At 38.8% G+C, this 17,934-nt stretch overlaps 1 long non-coding RNA gene across 1 annotated transcript; it reads left to right on the top strand.

Annotated features, from left to right (window-relative positions):
* The first annotated feature begins 7,258 nt into the window (after window positions 1-7,258).
* On the top strand, window positions 7,259-16,674 carry LOC131403965 (uncharacterized). Its single transcript, XR_009219674.1, has 3 exons — window positions 7,259-7,318; window positions 14,162-14,209; window positions 16,545-16,674. It is a non-coding gene; the product is annotated as an uncharacterized LOC131403965 (long non-coding RNA).
* Window positions 16,675-17,934: the final 1,260 nt, after the last annotated feature.

Raw genomic sequence — 17,934 nt, 5'->3', positions numbered from 1 at the left:
AGGGGAGGGGAGAGGTGGAAAAAGAAACAGAAGCAATTGGTTCAGTGGCTTGATCAAGGACACGCAGTGGGAAGCAGAACTGGAAGTAACAACCCTGAAGCCTTGAGGAATTTAAGTGCTTTTCTTCCAAAGAGACCAAAGCATCTCCACATATACAGTAGCATTTAGTTCACAGAGCCCTACAGAATAGATGGGGAGACGTATTTGCACCCCTTTTCTGCATATGGAAAAACTGAGGCCCAAATGTTCAGACAGAAAATGCCATAAACACAGCTGAAACAGAATCAGGTGTTGCTTCTCTTCAAATATACCATCTCTTCTATTCCAAAAAATAAAAGAAACAACTTTGATGTTAAAAACAAATGAACAGAGATGTCAGAGAAAATGGTAGAATAAGAACCTCTCAAAATTCTATGTTTCATAAAAGAAACAGTGACACCGGAAAACATCTTCGACACTGGAAAATAACTTAGAATTCCGGAGATTAACCACAGGCTTGCAGCAATCAGGGGAGCATTTACTCAAGAAAAACAACTGAATCTTGGTAGGAACAGTACACTTTATGGTGCTTTAACTTGTCCTATTCTCATTTCCCACTCTTCAGGTCTGCGGTAACTTTGAAAATCCACAGCCTGTAACCCAGCAGTCTAACAGCTACTGGAAGGAGTGGAAAAGAGATGGAATTCCTTCAACGCCCCATGCTCAGAGAACTGTCATTACGTGACTTATCTGGTGGTTTCCTGGAAGGCTACACTCACAAGACTGTCTTTATTTGACTTGACTTGGAGCTCACACAGTGCAAAAAGCCTTCTCCTTGGGGATATTTGTCAAAAATAATCAGAGACAGGGGCCGGCCCAGTGGCGCAGGCAGTTAAGTGCACGCACTCTGCTGTGGCAGCCCAGGGTTCGCCGGTTCGGATCCCCAGCATGCACTGACGCACTGTTTGTCGAGCCATGCTGTGGCGGCGTCCCATATAAAGTGGAGGAAGATGAGCACGGATGTTAGCTCAGGGCCAGTCTTCCTCAGAAAAAAGAGGAGGATTGGCATCAGATGTTAGCTCAGGGCTGATCTCCCTCACAAAAAAAAAAAAAAAAATCAGAGACAATTGTTTAACATCAAGGCTGTATATAAAAGTTGGGCAGTAGATAACAGTTGGGCAAACAACAGGCTAACCAAAAACCTTAAAAGGAAAAGCTGGTTAACAAGATGTCCATAGGGGGCTTTGAAAAGCTCCAACACACTCCTGGAAATCCAGATGGCCACCTGCACGCTCAGGCCTTGGGCATGCTCAGGAAAAGTCCTGAGAAGGGCCTAAGCTCTCACCTCAGGCTCACCCTGAGGCTCTGTGCAAGCACTTAGCAAAGGTCAAGGTGGAATTGTAAACTGCCTGGATGAGGGCTGAAGGTGTGCCCGAAGACACACTCAAAGCCCCTTGGCAAAGACTGTGAAACTTACTGGTTTTAGGCATTTCAAAAAACTCTGTCTAATCATTAGCTGATCACTAATAAGTGAATAGAACCTTCAGTGACCACACATGACAAAAAAATACTTTACATAATTAGTCCAGAAAGTCAGTAAACAAACAGCAACAACAAACTCTGAGAGGAAGAGAATCAGATGTTCAGAGTTGTCATATTTTATTATTTTCAAATGTCCAAATTGTAACAAAAAATTATGAGACATGAAAAAAAACAAGACAATAAAGCCCATACACAGGAAAAAAAAAAAAAGCAGTCAAAAGAAACTATCCCTGAGGAAGCCCAGATGTTGGACTTACTAGAAAAAGGCTTTAAATTAGCTATTTTAAATACGTTCAAAGAACTAAGGGAAATCATGTCTAAAAAAATAAAGGAAAGTATGAGAACAATGTCCAAAAAGAGATTATCAATAAAGAGATAGAAATTATTAAAAAAAAAAAAAAAAAGAACCAAATAGAAATTCTGCAGTTGAAAAGTACAATCACCAGAATAAAAAATTCACTAGAAGGGTTCAGCAGCAGATATAAATAGGCAGAAGAAAGTATCAACAAACTTGAATATAACTCAATTGAGATTATCAGACTGAGGAAAAGAAAGAAAAAAGAATGAAGGAAAATGAACAGAGAGAGATCTGTGGGACACCATCAAGCATACCAGCATAGGCACAATGAAAGTCCCAGAAGGAGAAGAGAAAGAAAAAGGTGCAGAAAGAAATTCTGAAGAAATAATGGCAAAAACTTCCCAAATTTGACGAAAAACATTAATCTACACTTTAAAGAAACTCAACAAAGTCCAAGTATGATAAACTCAGAGATCCTTACCTAGATACATCATAATCAAACTATTGAAAGCCAAAGAAAAAGAGAGAATCTTGAAAGTGAAAACAGAGGAGTGACTCCTCATATATAAGGGATCCTCAATAAGATTAGCAGTTGATGTCTCATCAGAAACCATGGAAGCCAGCAGGCAGTAGGATAACATACTCAAAGTGCTGAAAGAAAAAGACTGTCAATCAAGAATTCTATATCTACCAAAACTTTCCTTCAAAAATGAAGGAGAAATTGAGGTATCCCTTGCTAAACAAAAACAGAGAAAATTTGTCATTACCATACCCGCCTTACAAGAAATACTACAGGGAATCCCTCAGGCTGAAATGAAAGGACACTACACAGTAACTCACATTCATAGTAAGAAATAAATAGCACTAGTAAGGGTAACTACATTGGGAAATATAAAACAAAGCATAAATATATTTTTTGTTTGTTTGTAACTTCTTCTTCTCCTATATAATTTAAAAGACAAGTGCATCAAGCAGTAATTATAAATCTATGTTGATGAGTAGCATATAAGATATAAAGATATAGTTTGTATTACAATAACATCACAAGGGAGTGGGAAAAGAATGGAGCTATATAGGAGCAAAGTTTTTGTATGCTATTTAAATTAAATTGGTATTAATCCAAACTAGATTATTATAAGCTAAGATATTAATTATGACAGTAGGGTACCCACAGCAAAATAAATGACAGAGATTTAAAATGGTATACTAGAAAATATATATTTAGTGCAAAAGAAGGCAGCATGGAGGATTAAAGGAACAAAAAAAGATATATAGAAAACAAAGAGCAAAATGGCAAATGCAAATCCTACTTTTTCGATAATGACATTAAGTTTAAATGGAATAAATACTACCATTAAGGTAAGAGACTGGTAGAATGGATAAAAAACATGATCCAACTATATGCTGTCTAAAGAGACTCATTTTAGATTCAAAGACACAAAGAGGTTCCAAGCAAAGAGACAGAAAAGGGTATATGAACAAAGCCTCATGGAAAAAATACACTATGCAAACAGTAACCAAAAGAAAGCTAGAGCGGCTATATTAATATCAGACAAAATAGACTTTAAGACACAAAATTGTTACTTGAGACAAAGGACATTTTATAATGATAAAAGGATCAGTTTATGACAAATTTATAACAATGAGAAACAGATATCTATACCTATATCTATATATCTACACATATCTTAACAACAAAGCCCTAAAATACCTGCAGCGAAAACTGAGAGAATTAAAAGGAGAAATAGACAATTCAACAATAGTAGTTGGAGACTTCAATACCCCACATTCAATAATGGATAGAACAACTGGATAGAAGATCAATAAGGAAACAGAGGTCTTGAACAACTATAAACCAATGAGACCCAATAGACATATACAGAAGACTCAACCCACCCAACAGCAGAATACATATTCTTCTCAACTGCACATGGAACATTTTATATGTTAGGCCATAAATGAAGTCTCAATAAATTTAAAGGGATTGAAAGTATGAACTCTGCTGACAATAGAATGAAATTAGAAATCAATAAAGGAAGGAAATTTGGCAAATTCAAAAATATGTGGGAATTTAAAAACACACTCAAATAATTAATGGGTCAAAGAAAAAATCACAAGGGAAATTAGAAGATAGTTTGAGATGAATGAAAAGGAAAACACAACATACCAAAACCTATCAGAAGCAGTGCTTAGACTAGGGAAATTCATAGCTGTATGTGTCTATATCAAAAAAGAAGAAAGAACTCAAATCAGTAACCTAAACTTCCATGTTAAGAAATTAGAAAAAGAAGAGCAAATTAAATCCAAAGCAAGCAGAAGGAAGAAAATTATAAAGATTAGGGCAGAAATAAATGAATTAGAGAAGAGAAAAGCAGTACAGAAAATCAACAAAACCAAAAGTTGATTCTTTGAAAAGATCAACAAATTGAGATACCTTTAGCTAGACTGACCAAATAAATAAATAAATAAATAAATAAATAAATAGAGAGAAGATTTAAATTACTAAGTAAATCAGAAATGAAAATGGGTACTATGTTACCTACCTTACAGATATAAAAAAGATTATAAAGGCATACTAAAAATAATTGTATGCCAACAAATTAGATAACCTAGATGAACTGGACAAACTCTTAGATGGACACACACTAACAAAATCTACTCAAGAAGAAAGAGAAAATCTAAATAGGCTTATAACAAGTTAAGCAATTGAATTAGTAATCAAAAAACTTCCCCTAAAGAAAAGTCCAGGACCAAAGGCTTCACTGGTGAATTCTACCAGACATTTAAAGAATAATTAACACTAATCCTTCATCAACTCTTCCAAAAACAGGTGAGGAAGAAATACTTCTCAACTCATTCTATGAGGCCAGTCCCTAACACTGAAACTAGACAAAGATGTCACAAGAAAATTACAGACCAATATTTCTTATGAATATAGATGTAAAAATTTTCAATAAAATACTAGCAAACCAAATTCAGCAACATATAAAAGGGATTATACACCATGATCAAGGAGGATTTATCCTAGCAATGCAAAGTCGGTTCAACATATGACAATCAAGTAATGTAATATACCATATTAATAGAATAAAAGACAATCCCTCTGAATAATTATCTCCATAGACACAGAAAAAGCATTTGACAAAATCCAACATGTTCATGATAAGCAAAAAACACTCAACAAACTAGGAATAGAAGGGAACTCCCTCAACTTGATAAAATGCATCTAAGAAAAACCCACAGCTAACATCATAGTCAACGGTGAAAGATTGAAAGCTCTCTCCCTATGATTCAGATTAACACAAGAATGTCTGCTCTCATCACTTCTATTTAACACTGTACTGCAGATTCTAGCCAGGAAGTATGACAAGAAAAAGAAACGAAAGGCATCTAAACTGCAAAAGAAAAAGTAGTCACGTGCTGAATAATGATGTTTCAGTCAATGACGGACTGCACATATGACGGTAGTTCCAAAAGACTAGTACCATATAGCCTAGGTGTGTAGTAGGCTATACCACCTAGATTTGTGTAAGTACACTCTATGATGTTCGCACAACACTGAAATTGCCTAACAATGCATTCCTCAAAACATATCCCCATCGTTACGTGACGCATCACTGTAAATCTATCTCTATTTGAAGATAACGTGATCTTATATAAAGGACTCCACAAGGAACAAACAGAGCTAATAAACAAGTTCTGCAAGGTTGTAGGATACAAGATCAATATATAAATAGAAATAATGTACTTCTATACATTAGCAATAAACAATCTGAAATTGACATCAGAAAACAATTTCATTTACAATAGCATCAAAAAGAATAAAATACAACAGAATAAATTTAACAAAGAAGTGCAAGACAAATACACTGAAAACTATAAAACATTGAAGAAAAAAATTAAAGAAGACCTAAACAAATGGAAACACATTCTGTGTACAAGCAATGTAAGACTTAATATTGATAAGACAACAATACTCCTAAACTGATCTACAGATTCAAAGCAATCTCTATCAAAATCCCAGCTGGCATTTTTGCAGAAATTGACAAGCTGATACTAAAATTCATGTGGAAATACAAGGGACCTAGAATAGCCAAAAAAATCTTCCAAAGAAGTGCAAAGTTGGAGGACTCACACTTCCCAATTTCAAAACTTACTACAAAACTAGAGTAATTCTAGTCTGTACTGGTATAAGGACAGACATACAGATGAATGAAACAGAACTGAGAGTCCAGAAATAAATCCATGCATCTAAGTCAATTGATTTTTAAGACATCATCTTTTTAGAGCAATTTTAGGTTCAAGGCTAGAAGGGGCTGGAATTGGTTATTTCCTTTTCTCCACATAGAAGCCTAGGGCCTTCTGGAGTTGGGTATTTCCCTTCCCCTAGATCAGTTAGGTTCTGGTTAAATAGCTTCTCCTGAGGGCAGATACTGCTAAGAACAGAATGCTCTAGTGCATTTCAAAAATGGTTCCTTTTCCCCATTCCTCTACCTGAATTATGAGGGAATTTTTCTCCGATGTTCACTGTGAGGACCTGTAAACTCACAAAAGAGGGGAGTCTCCCTATGACTAGTCCCCCTGGAGTTTTTAATCTCTTGAACCTATTTACACTGAGCCTCCAGCAATTTGTCAGTTACAGTTGAGGTTTCTCTCCCTCAGCACTGGTTATTGTAGAGGTTTCAGCTCTGTTCTGGTAAGTTGTGATTTCTCTATGCACCTGGCAGTCCCTCCAATTTTAGGAGTAGTGGACTGCCCTATGATCTCACTTCTCTGACAGACTGAAGAAGAGTTGCTGATTTTTTGGTTTGTTTGTGTTTTTACTTGTTAGGATGGAGTGGTGACTTCTAAGTTTCTTACTTGTTGGACTGGCAAAGAGACTATATTGCAATTTTAACAGCTGCATATTATCCTGTTCTATAGATGCACCATAATTTATTTAACCAGTCTCATTTTGATGGACCTTGGTTTGTTTCCCACCATCTACCACTGCAAACCATGCTGCAACAATATCCTTGAGTGTATGTCTATCTGCAAACGTGAGAATATTAGTGGGACAGCTTCCTAGAAATAAAATTGTTGGGTCAAGATTGCCTTATAGGATATTGCAATTTCACCATCCAAAGAGGCCATTACGTCATTACTAAGCGTTTTCCATTATACCATATGGTTTAATTAGCAAAATTATATTAATCAACATTCTGATTTATCAATATGAACAGTATTTGTGATACAATGTGTCTTCTATTCCTTTTGTAATTGAAAAGCTGATATAATAACAAAGACAAATTTTAAAACAGGCAAAAATCACCTATTACCAGTACCCTAATGTAACAACTACTTTCATTTTTCCTATTCTCAAAATAAGTTATTTATAAAGATGGCTCCAAGTGATGTGCTACTGTGCTTGAGCTTCAGCTAGCTGCATGTGAGGACTCAGAGTAGGTACACAATAGCGGTCATTTAGTGAAGACCTGAGGCAAATCAGTGACCAGACTTGTGAGTTTGGAAGGCCTTGGATATTTCACTTTCAAGACCCATTTAGGGAGTGTTGATGAACCAATACCAGAGAAATTACTAACCCAGCTCAGGGAGTACACAGCAGTCCCTCCGTCTTTGTTGGTCTGTTAAAGGCCAAGACATAAAGCAAAGGTGTAGGCCTGTCTCAGAGATGAGAAAGCCACCTGGGAGGGCCAAAGGAAGTGCCTTGAGTTACTCCTTGCAACCAGTAGTTCTCAAACTCCTCTGACCCACTAAGAGAGGCAGAAGACTCCAGGCCCATTTCCACTGGACAAAGAATGCAGAGAGCCAAGAACTGGAGAGAAACAACAACAGTCTAAACGGTAACCGGTGCGATCAACAAAAGTAGCACAAAACCATGATTTAACTTACAGTAAACGCTTCCGTAACCACAGGAACTGAAAACAATGACCAATTCAAAAAAGCACGGTTAACAGTGGGTACTTCCTAAAAACAGGAGAAGTTACAATTCTCTGTGATACCAAGTAGTTATTAAGTGCCATTTTGCCAAGAATTCCAGACTTTTTAGAATATGGAACTCTGGGTCCTCAACAAACTCTAGTAATACACTAATTAATGAGAACATTATATTTTAGTGGCATGTAATAAATCAGGAGTTATAAAAAGATTACCCTTAATTATGCATAAAAATCAGTCTGGTGCATTATTCCCCCATAAGGATCAAAAGAGGCAACTTGTATTTGAGGATCTGCTGAGACCCAATAGGAATAAATAGAAAATTATTTAGGAGACTCAATAGGGAAAAAAGTTCTACTTTTTTGGAGGGGGAGAGGGGTAACTTTTTATTTTGATATAACTTCAAACTTACAGAAAAGTTGCAAGAATCATACAAGAAACTTCCCTAATACTCTTTAGCTGGATTTAACAATTGTTTATGTTTTGCCCCATTTGTTTTATCATTCTCTCTCCCTCTACATACATGCATGTGAGTATGTTTATATATATGCATACTATTTTTTCCTGAACCATTTGAAGGTAAGTTACAGACATCTTCCTTCTCTCCCCCTAAACAGTTCAGTATGTATTTCCAAATGTCCACAGGGACATTCTCTTTCATGAGCAGAGTTCAATGATTAAAATCAGGAAATTTTACATTGATACAATCTTATTTTTCATTCCACAGTCCACATTCAGATTTTGTCAATTGGCCCAATAATCTCCTTTGTAGCCAATTTTTTTCCAGGTTCAGGATCCAATCTAGGGTCATGTCTCTTAAATTTCTTTTAATCTGGAACAGCTCCTCAGTCTGTCTTTGTCATTCTTGACCTTGACATCTTTTTAAGAATATAGGCTGGCTACTTTGTAGACTGTCTCTCAATATGTGTTTGACTGATGTTTCCTCATCGTTACATTCCGGTAATGCATTTTCGGCAGGAAGACCACAGAAGTGTGTTTCTAGTTTTTAAGTGACAGGAATAATACTTTCATAAAGTAAGTTTTTTTTTTTCTTTTGTGAGGAAGATGGGCCCTGAGTTAACGTCTGCCAATCCTCCTCTTTTTGCTGAGGAAGACTGGCCCTGGGCTAACGTCCATGCCCATCCTCCTCCACTTTATATGGGACGCTGCCACAGCACGGCTTGAGAAGCTGTGCGTCGGTGCGCGCCCGGGGTCCGAACCAGCGAACCCCGGGCCACTGCAGCGGAGCGCGCGCACTTAACCGCTTGTGCCACCGGGCCAGCTCTGATAAACTAAGTTTATTGGGAGGGAAATTAACTTCCAATCTTTCTCCTATCAAACAAAATAGTTAGAAATATTCCCTTAAAAACTTGGCTTAAAAAAACAAAAAACAAGACTGACAATAATGTAATATCATTTTATACCCATTACATTAAATTTTTTAAAATTAAAATTATAACACTCAATCCTGGACTGGGTCCTGGAACAGCAAAGAGGCATTAATAGAAAAACTGGTGAAATCTGAATAAAGTCTGGAGTTTAGTCAATAGTGATGTACCTATGTTGGTTTCTTAGATTTGACAAGTGTGGCACTATAATGTAAGAGGTTAACAATGGCGGACACTGAGTAAGGGATTCAAGGGAAATCTTGATATTATCTTTGCAGCTTTTCTGCAAACCTAAAATTATTCTGGAATGAAAAGTTCACTTAAAAAATTATAACCCCCAGTATTGATGAATGATAGGTAAAACAGAAGCTCTTGCATTCTTGGTAGCAGAATAAACAGGCAGAATCCTCTTGGAAAAGAGTCAGACATTAAGGGTCCTAAATATCCTTGTTGCCTTTGATTCTATAATTCTACATGGAAACATTGTAAGGAAATAAACCTAACAGAAAAAAAAAGCTACGTGGACAAACAAGTTCATTTGCAGCATTATTTATAATCATGAAAAGTTGGAAGCGACCTATATGACAACAAAACAGGCAAGACTAGGAAGTCATAAAAATGAGGCAAATGAAGACTATGTCACATCAAGGGAAATGCTTAAATATGGTAAATGAAAAAAAAAATTATATATTCAGTATGCTTATACCTATGTAAAGATCAATCTAAACACAGGAAAAAGAAATTACCCAAAATCTGTTTGTACAGGATTATGCCAGGAAAATGAACATTGTCTTCTTGGCTTTTTTTTTTCCAATTTAACAAATTTAACTTAATTTAAACTGTTAAAAACAGTTTTATTGAGACATAATTCACAGATCATACAATTCATCTTTTTAAACTATATAGTTTAGCAGTTTTTTAGTTTATTCACAAAGCTGTGCCACTATCACCACAATCAATTTTAGAACATTTTCATCATTCCAGAAAGAAACTCCATACCCTTTAGCAATCACTCCCCATCCTCCCCAACCTCCAGCCCTAGCAACCACTTACCTTCTGTCTCTAAAGATTTGCCTCTTCTGGACATTTCTTATCAATAAAATTATACAATAGGTGTAATAGGTGGTCTTTTTTGAGTGGCTTTTTTCTTTTTCTTTTTTTTGGTGAGGAAGATCGGCCCTGAGCTAACATCTGTTGCCAATCTTCCTCTTTTTGCTGAGGAAGATTAGCCCTGAGTTAACATCTGTCCCCATCTTCCTCTGTTTTGTATATGGGATGCCACCATAGCATGGCTTGATGAGCAGTGCATAGGTCTGTGCCTGGGATCCAAACCTGCGAACCCGGCGCCGCCAAAGCAGAGCGCGTGTACTTAAGCGCTACACCACTGGGCCAGCCCCTGACTGGCTTTTTTCACTCAGCATAACGTTTTCAAGGTTTATCCATGCTGTAGCAGTTATAAGTACTTCCGTTTAACGGCCAAATAATATTCCATTGCATGGATATACCACATTTTGTTCATCCATTTATCAGATGATGGACATTTGAGTTGTTTCCACTTTTTGGCTGTTATGAATACTGCTGCTTTGAAATTTGCACATAAGATTTTGTGTGCATATGTTTTTACCTCTCTTGAGTATATACCTAGGTGTGGAGTTGCTGGGTCATATGGTAACTATGTTGAACATTCTGAGAAACTGCCAAACTGTTTTCCAAAGTGGCTGTACCATTTTACATTCCCACCAGCAATACTTTAAACTTTTATAACAAAAAATGTACAAGAAATCTGCAAAAATTAACTCCTGCTCACCATAAGGTAATGCTACATTTGAACGGGCTCAACATTTGCAAAGTAAAGTATTGGCTCTAGCAAAATACAAGCTGGGCTTTTGCAGGTTGGCAGATTTCCCACTTGCCGAGAACAGGCACAAAGACAGGCGTCTCTTTTCTTTTTTAAAATAGTCGGTCAGTTTGTGTGCTTAGCAACAGGAAATAGGGTGGTCTTGAATCTTAAAATTCTGAACATAATTATGTGTCTTCTCAAAGCAGTTTCTGAACCAGGGAAGCTGAAGAGAGAACGTCGCGTTTCACATTATTGTTGACACTAGAATAATAGTAGGAATTGACAAGTTTTTGAGAGACAGATGTTATTGCCGAAAGAAGGACCGTGTATCAGAATTTAAGGATCTGACATAATGATCAACTTTTTTACGCCTTCCTATTACTTTCTGTAGTTGAGTGCTTGAGGTAAATCTATAATCAAAGATTTTAGTTCAGTTCTTCCTTTTCCTGTCACAGTTACCCATCTGCAATTTCTTAAAAAATATTGAGAGTTGGGGAAAGTGATAGCAAAGCAAACAAAGACAACTGAAAATACTTATTAAGGAACAGAAGGTAACTTCTTCAATCAGGCATTCCTCTTTGCTGGAGGAAAAGAGGGGACATATATAAGGAGATATCAGCAAGTTTAGAATTATTGTAATGATGTCTCGGTTAATAATTACTAACCGGAATTTTCAAAGCAAGAGGATCTTGACCACTACTGTACTTTGAAAAAATATTTGTTATACTTCGTTTTACAATATGCTGAGGAAATTTTAATTTTTTCTTAATATATTTTTTCCCCAGACAAGGGAATTGGGAAGCATCAAGGTGAATGTAGAATGGAAACAGAGCTGTCAGACTAAATTTTCAGCTTTTCACACAGTATAATTATCACTTTTTAGTTTCCACATAAACAAGTCCTTAAATTACATTAAGAAGATTTCAAAAATATCCCTTAATAAAAACACATATAACAATCCTGAAGGAATTATTTTACTTTACCATGTGTTATAAACTGAATTGTGCTGGCCCCAAATTCTTATGGTGAAGCTCCAATCCCCAATGTGACAGGGCCTTTAGGGAGGTCATTAAGGTTAAATGAGGTCATAAGGGTGGAGCCCTAATCTGATAGGACTGGTGTCCTTAGAAGAGGAAGAGACAGCAGAGATCGCTCTCTCTCCACGCACAGGCACAGAGGAGAGGCCATATGAGGACACAGAGGAGGGTGGCCACATGCAACACAAGGAGAGAGGCCTCACCAGAAACCAACCCTGCTGGCACCATGCTCTTGGACTTCCAGCCTCCAGAAGAGGGAGAAAATACATTTCTGTTGTTTAAGCCACCCAGTTTGTAGTATTTTGTTATGGCAGCCTGAGCCAACTAAGACACCACACCAATGTGATTTGTAACTGTTCTTTCCTTTTTGCCACTGTGATAGATTATAGACACAACCAAATTTTCTCAACTGAGGCCACAAAGAGATGTCTCTGGCCATTAAATCCAATAGTCATTGGAACTATCTAAATTTTAAAATGGAGCCATTAAATTGAGGCTTCAAAGGATGTATTCTAAGTTATTTTGTAGGATAAATCACTATAAAATCAATATATTACAAGTTGTTACCACCATGGGGCTTTACCTCCCATTTCTTTAATTCATAGCTAGCCTCTCTATCCCCAGAGCTGGCCTCTCCACTATCCTAGATCAGCGGCAAGAAGCCAGGACCAAAGTATGGCTAACCTAGTGGAGAACAAAGATGGTGATGATGGTGACAGTGGTAAGAGTGGTGGTGACAAGATCAGTGAACATTTGTCAAGCACTTACCAGATGTCAAGCAGATATCTATTACCTTTTTTAATCTTCAAAACAACCATTATTATTATCCCCACTCTTACAAGATTTAGCAAGGTTGAACAATTTGCTCTCTGTCACAGGATTCAAACCCAGACACAAGCACTCCAGTGCCCATTTCTTATGCTACAATTCTCAAAACTGAATCATTTAAACTCAAATTGTGTTACTGAACCATAGCTTTTTGGAAAAAATAAATAAAAATCCCTAATAATGAATCTGAAGTCTATGTCTAATTTCTTACTAAATACAACCAGTACAAAACCAGATCTACTAAAATAGACTCTAAATGGAACTTGTACCTGATAAATAAAACCAAGTCCCTGTAGGGTAAATGGGAAGAGTAGAAAAGCAGACAGAAGCTTCAGGAGAAATTCAGCATTCCTAAATTGTACCAGTAGGTGATTTTCAAAAAATGATGGAACATTTTTTGTTCAACATTTTCCCCAATACCTCTAGGCCAAAGCAACTGCCTTCATCAAAACAATACAAGTTAAGTCTTGGTTTCAAGTAAAGAACAGAAGCTTAACAAGTGTCTGAGAATATCAAGGTAACTGCTCATTCTTTTATAATACAGTTTAATATGCCCTGTATCTGCTCGGAAATTCCCAAATAGGGTGACTCAGGATATAACTATGTCTCTTAGAGTTCCCTGTTCACTAAAGAATTACCACAGAGAGACAGAACACCAACTCCATTTTCTAATTCTGAGAGACCTGAGTAAAGATAAAAGCAACTCATACTCTACCACAATTAAAAAAGCAATCTCATCCACAGGCAGGCTCCTTTTTCCTAAAATGGATTAACCACCTGTCCATTCCTTCCTCATATATTTAATTTTTTTTCACTATATTAACATTATTAAATTAACTAGAGCTTCTATTCCTAGAGCATAGATTACCAAAAGTTGGATTGCTGGGATAAAGTATATATGGCTATTAACTGTGATGGTTATTGCTAGATTCCTTTCCAAAAAAAGTTCTAGGCACTAACATTTTTTTTCAGACTATATGAAGCAGGCTGTCCTTTTCTACTAATACAGTATTTCATAAAACATAAGTACACAAAATTTGGAAAGTCTTCTAAAGAACAAGAAATCAATATTTGTTCTCCTGTGGAGGCTTCTGTAATCCCTTGTACTATCAAAAGGAGAAAAGAAACTGTTACTCACAAAATTTATCTGCCTCATGCAAAATCGACTTATGTTTCCTTTTCCCATTCTCGTTCACTTTTCCTCTCTTCCCCATCACTCCACTGTAAGATGTGCACCTATATGTATGAACACAGCTTTCTCGCTTGTAAGAGCCTTGACACCTAACACACTTGTCCCATAATTTCACCACAGAGAAGGCGAAAGGAACGATAGTTGGGTAGCCAAACATTTCCACAAAAGGTAAGACTTTATTGTTATTTTCTTTCTTGACTACGAGAGAAGCTAAATCCCTTAAAGAAAGGCTCCCTCTCATCATTTTCCTAAGTGAAATCTTTCTTCCAGTAACTGAAAAGTGAGTAGATATATTTATTAATTAAGGCTCTGAACCCGTCTGCTGAGATTTGCTCTTCTACCGACCAGTTGTGTGACCTGGGAACAAGTTACCTAACTTCTTTGGCCTCTGTTTCTTAATCTGTAAAATGGGTACAAAAATAGTTCTTACTTTGTAAGGTTGTTGCAATGAGAGTGTGTATATGTTTATGTTTGTGTGTATATTTATAAATATTTATATACACACATATATAAAGACCTTAGTACCTGAAACACAGTAAGACCAATGTAAGTGTTAGCTGTAAATCTGAGCCACATTCCCCACTACCCACCTGGAAGGCACCCCTAAAAGGAAGCAGGATGTGGAGAGTTCAAACTTCATTTGCCCTCTAACTCCATGTGAAATGGGAGGCATGCACACCTGGCTCAAAGAGAACAGCTGTCTCCTCTCCCTCTTTGAAGTCAGCGGGCCATTCTCACTCACCAGGTGTAGCAGGGGAAGGGGCCCTGGGCCCTGCCCCACGGGAGCTCATGGTCTAGCGAGCCTGGAGAGAAGAGCAGTTACTACCCTCTCCTGAAAACAGGCCTGCAGATCTAGTTTTAGGGCCAGGACTTGAAAAACTGTTTGTGTATTCAGTTTAATTTCTAATTGTTTTCTGAATAGAAACACACATGAATTAAAAGCTATTAAGATAAAAGAGGTCCAGCTGAACACAGAGAGACTACCTTTCGACTTGTCGTCGCTCTGGGTCAAATGAAGTCACATCTTTGAGGATGGCAGAGCTGAGGGGTCACCATCCCCATGAAGGCACAATGGCTTGGTATTAGAAACCTGGGCAACCGCTCAGAGCCCCACATTAGGGAGATTCTTGTGCACTGTGTATAACTGAGCAGTGATTCAAGGGGACTGTTGGTGAAGGAAGCACTGTGGGCTAGCAAGGGTAAGAAACTGAGGCTTATACAGACAACTTTAAGTAAGAACCCAACTCCTTCACCCCCTTCCCCTACTGTTCTTTCCTGTAGCGAGTATGACAGGGCCAGGCCCATATCCCTGAGGCCCTCACCACCCCAGTACATGCCCACAGTGTCCTCCTACAAGCACCCATGCCTCCTGGCCGGAGCACTTCCCTCGCTGCTGTGCAGCTGCCAGAAGTGGAGCCAGGCACAACACTCAGTCAGTGACAGACGGGAGGGGAACGGTAAACGCCTCCCTTTCCCACCCCCGTGTGCAATAACTCTGAGGCATGTTCTACAGTCTTCCAAGGGGACTGAGCTCCAGCTGCTCACAGAGGTAACCTACTCAGTCACACTCTTTATCGGCCCTGTCACTTTCCTCTCTCCTCTATCTGGGATTTTTGGGACCACCTCCTACATAAACTACTTATACTCAAATCCTTGTCTCAGGATCTGCTTCCTGGCAATTCCAACCTAAGTCATTTCCTCTTTAAATATGGGCACTTCAGGATAGTCTTATGACTCCTTTCCCCTTGCCAGGATGTTTATTTTAACCAGGTGTCCCCTCCAGAACACGGGTCACTTCACCCCTTGGAGATAAGCCTGGGCTCTACAGTGGCTGCCTTGGTCTTATGAATACTACTCAGATCCTGGGACCTGCAGGCTGTCCTCTCAGGATGGAACACTTCCCACCGTGTAACGCTGGGGTGTCTTCGTCTGGTGCCTCTCCTGCCGTGGGGCTTCTTCCGCTCACAGCTCCACCACCTCTCCTGACATGGCTCAAATCCACAGCCAAAGCCACTGCACACTAGGCACACATCTGTCTTCTTGCTTGAAGTTTTCTTCAGTGGAGCTTGAAGGTATTTCTTCTCTCCAAAAAAGCCAACTCAAATGGATGCTCCTTTTATTGGAAATGTGAGCAGTTTAGAGATGGGCACTCTGCTTTTCATGGCTCACCTGATTCAGCTGGAATATTACAGCACTAAGGGAGACCATTTCACTAGCTCCCAGAGTTAGATAAAAATGCAGAATCTAAATAAATAATTGAAATATTTCACATGATGTAGCTAGGATGTTTTTATCTGATCAGGAATTCCTCCCAACTTTTGAAGAGCCTTTCACCCATGCTCACTTATAAGGCAGTGCAGCAAGATGGCTAACAGTATGGCTGCTGGGGCCAAATGGTCAGGGTTTGATTTTTGCCTCTGCCTAGCTGTACAGTCTTAGACAAGTTAACTTACCCCTCTGAGGCTCCCTATAAAATGAGGATAACAACAGTATCTACCTCCAGGATTGCTGAGAAGATTAAACGAGTGGGCCCTCAATTCAGTGACTGGCATCCTTATAAGAAGAGATGAGGACACAGAGACATGGAGGGAAGAAGATCATGTGAAAGACGTAGGCAGAGATTGGAGATCTGCTGCCACAAGGCAGGGAAGCAGGAACCACCAGGAGCTGGAAGAGGTGAGGGAGGGTTCTCTGCTGTTGGTAAACTGTGTGTCAATTGTAGGCCTCTCCCTTTGTTCTCACTCAAACCATAAAACCTAACAGTACCTTGTCTTAAAAATTCTGATTATCATGTGGCTTATCATATGGCTGTCCTGAAGATCATGGACCATGCCCGATGCCATCATTTAAATTTCTCAGGTCCACAGTTATCACCCCTGAACTCCTTCATTTCTCATTGTAACTCACTGAAATCATAGTCTCCATCTAAGAATCAGTAAGGAATAATTTTAAATGTATGGGAGAGAAAACCCAGCGAAATTTAACTTAAAATAATTTAACAATATAAGAAGAAGGAAGAAAAGATTCGATGAGGGAAGAAATCAGCTCTTGGTAACGAGACTTGAGGAGTAGATTGTGTCCAGGCACAGAGATGCAGCATACAAATGAGGGGGCAGGTCTTGTCCTGACCGTCCCTGATGCCCCCCCTCCTCTGCTCTCCTCCCAGGTGGCCTCAAACCCTGTCAGCAGCTCCTGCACTGTGACCTCGCTCAGCTCCACTCCCCAGAACTCCAGGTCTGGCAGGTAAGAACCCCGTGTACACCCGGCTCCTCCTCCTGTCCCATAAAGGGTCCTGTGCCTGGATCCTGCTGGACCAGAGAGGGCCATTTGACACCCCATTGCTAGGACATTGGGGATTTGGAATATGCAGAGTAGCTCACACTGAGGAATTAGAACACCCTAGTCCTAGGGAGGAGTCAGCCCCACACCAAAGCTGTGGGCTCTGGGACGGAGCCATCACTGTGTTAAATCCAGAGGCCATTCTCAGGAGGCACAAGGCACAGCTGTCCACCTCCACTCCCTCTCTGCCCTTCTGTTTCTCAGTCACTCTTTGACCCTCTGAAATAGGCTTCCTTCCCCATGACTGCTAAGACTGCTCTATCAAAGCTCTTCAAGAAAGTCCAGAAAATTCCAGATCCTTCCAAAACCACCTCAGTCCTTTCCCTTCCTGACCCAGTGAAAGATCCCCCCATCTCACTTCTGTAACTTGACCCTTTTTGGTTAATTTCAGGTGTCAACTTGACAGAGCTAAGGGATGCCCAGAAAGCTAGTTAAGCATTATTTCTGGATGTGTTCACATGGCTGTTTGTGGAAGAGATTAGCATTCAATTCCATAGACTATGTAAAGAGGCCCACCCTCACCAGTCTGCGACCTGATACTACCACAAATACGC

Source organism: Diceros bicornis, unplaced genomic scaffold (assembly GCF_020826845.1).
Source record: "Diceros bicornis minor isolate mBicDic1 unplaced genomic scaffold, mDicBic1.mat.cur scaffold_97_ctg1, whole genome shotgun sequence".
NCBI classification, from domain to species: Eukaryota; Metazoa; Chordata; class Mammalia; order Perissodactyla; family Rhinocerotidae; genus Diceros; species Diceros bicornis.
Note: the sequence above shows the minus strand (reverse complement) of the source record. Positions and strands in the feature narration are given on the sequence as shown.